This window comes from Dioscorea cayenensis, unplaced genomic scaffold (assembly GCF_009730915.1).
Source record: "Dioscorea cayenensis subsp. rotundata cultivar TDr96_F1 unplaced genomic scaffold, TDr96_F1_v2_PseudoChromosome.rev07_lg8_w22 25.fasta BLBR01000770.1, whole genome shotgun sequence".
In the NCBI taxonomy this organism is placed as follows: Eukaryota; Viridiplantae; Streptophyta; class Magnoliopsida; order Dioscoreales; family Dioscoreaceae; genus Dioscorea; species Dioscorea cayenensis.
Genome location: NW_024087161.1, coordinates 86020 through 88209, shown reverse-complemented (window position 1 = coordinate 88209; position 2190 = coordinate 86020). Strand labels below are relative to the sequence as shown.

At 40.7% G+C, this 2190-nt stretch overlaps 1 non-coding gene across 1 annotated transcript; it reads left to right on the top strand.

Moving 5' to 3' along the window:
• The first annotated feature begins 596 nt into the window (after nucleotides 1-596).
• Nucleotides 597-702, top strand: LOC120254964. The gene has a single exon (XR_005534843.1). It is a non-coding gene; the product is annotated as a small nucleolar RNA R71 (small nucleolar RNA).
• The last annotated feature ends 1488 nt before the right edge of the window (nucleotides 703-2190 follow it).

Below are 2190 nucleotides of genomic sequence, written 5' to 3'. Positions count from 1 at the left end.
GTATCCGATGATAGCACAAATCTAGTCAAAGCTTTCTCGAAATCGGTCATCCGAATCTCCAAGCCTGAAACTCGATTCTCCATGGTCGGGGCTTGTTGTTGGAAACCTGGTGGTCCCATGGCATTTTGCTGCCCTTGGTTAGTCCATGAGAAATTTGGGTGGTTTCTCCATCCTTGCTTGTAGGTGTTGCTATAAGGATTGCCTTGTACTCTTCCCAAATTGCCCACAAAATCTACTTGTTCAGTTGGGGCTAAAGTGGCAATCAAAATAGGAGAATCGGATGGCATATGTGAACCCCACAACTATCAAAACATGTGATAGCGGCTACCCTCGGCGAAGTCAATGTATCCAATTTCTTGCTCAATGCCTCTACTTGGGATGCCAGAGATGTAACAACAACAATTTCATGGAGTCCAGCAACTTTCTTCTTTTCTCTTGCATTCCATTAGTAGTTATTCATAGCTATTTCTTCTACCAATTGTTGGGCTTCTTCAGGGGTCTTGTTCCCCATTGTTCCTCCTGCGGTGGCATCTTGAAGTTGTCTCGTACTTGGATTGAACCCATTGTAAAAAGTCTGAATGATCATCCATTCGGAGAACCCATGTTGTGGACACTTCTGCAAGGGGCCTTGAATCTCTCCTAAGTCTCAAACAAGGATTCAAACTCCATCTGTACAAATGAACATATCTCATTACGAAGCTTTGCAGACTTTCCCAGAGGGAAGCACCTTGCAAGGAAGGCTTCAAGCATTTCGTTCCATGTTGTGATGGAAGCTCTTGGCAATAAATGGAGCCACTGTTTGGCTCTTCCTTTTAGAGAAAATGGAAAAGCCCTCAATCTTATAGCATCATCCATAACACCATTGATCTTCAGTATGTCACAAACCTCCATGAAGTTTTCAATGTGATTGTTTAGATCCTCATCGGCCAAACCATTGAACTGCTCTGACTGCTGTATCATTTGAATGAATGCTAGCTTTAGCTCAAAATTTGGAGCTATAATCGAGGGCGGCATGATACTTGACTGCGTGCCAATAATTAAGGATCTAGCATAGTCTGAAAGTGTTCTCTGTTGTTCATTCTGCTTTACTATATTTTTGACCCTTCACCTTCTACTTCAGCTAGATTTAACGGTTCTTGCACAGGTTCTTTACCCCTTCTTCTGAGTGTACGTTCAAGTTCAGGATCTCCTTCAACAATTGCCAAAGGATTCCTTAGGGTTATAACTTGGAGCTGCACTAAAAGAATGAAAAACAAATCAGAATGACGATAGAAAGAGAAAATGTGAAATAGAATGAATGGTAAATAGCTAAAATAGCAAAGTGCAAAATGTTTCCAAATCATCTATTCCATAGCAACGATGCCAAAAACTTGACAACGCCCCTTACGTGTGACCTGTAAGTGCACGGGTTTGTCAAAGTAATAAATCCCAGGTGAGTGGGGTATCGTATCCACAGGGAATAAGGAATAGAAACACCAAGATTGCTACTTAAGTAAGTGGAGATAAAATAATGACGGTTTTCTTATGGATTACATGTTTTTACTTTCGATTTCATTGTTGATTACATCTTGCTCCATGGATGGCTAAAACCCCTAGTGGGTACTTGGATTTGTAAACCCTAGGATGTTATTATTTCATTGACGTTTTATTATGTTTTCCTTAATTATGTCTTTATTTGAGTTCCAATCTTGAATGCTTGTTGAATGATTTCTCTCTTTGAGTGACACTATGGTTGAAAGTCCATCTTGGTAGCCTTTGTGAATGAGTGACACACCATGAGCGTTAGATATTGCTAGATTGGAGAGGGTTAAGTGGGTGAGTCTAGAGATAGCGAAGCATCTCCTTTCACCTCCGGTGTGATTTATCCTACCTCCATGTTCCTAGAGTTCTTTGTTGTCACAATAGAGTGAAGTAGTAAGTGAGGAACTCTACTGGGGCTTAGTTGCGTGAGCAATAGAATGAAGCGTTAAAGTAATCCTTAGTATTTGGGGCTTAATTGTGACTAGGGATCTTTCGCTTTGACCAAAGGATTAGATCTATATATACGAATAGGGTTTATCACTTGGAATCCCTAGAGCTTCTTGCAATTGTACACAGTGTGAGGTGTTGAGATTGGGTGATTTCTCTGCTGGGTCATAGTGTAAAGTTAGTCAAGGTTGACCTTAGTTTTAGGGCTGTGTATTATAGGAT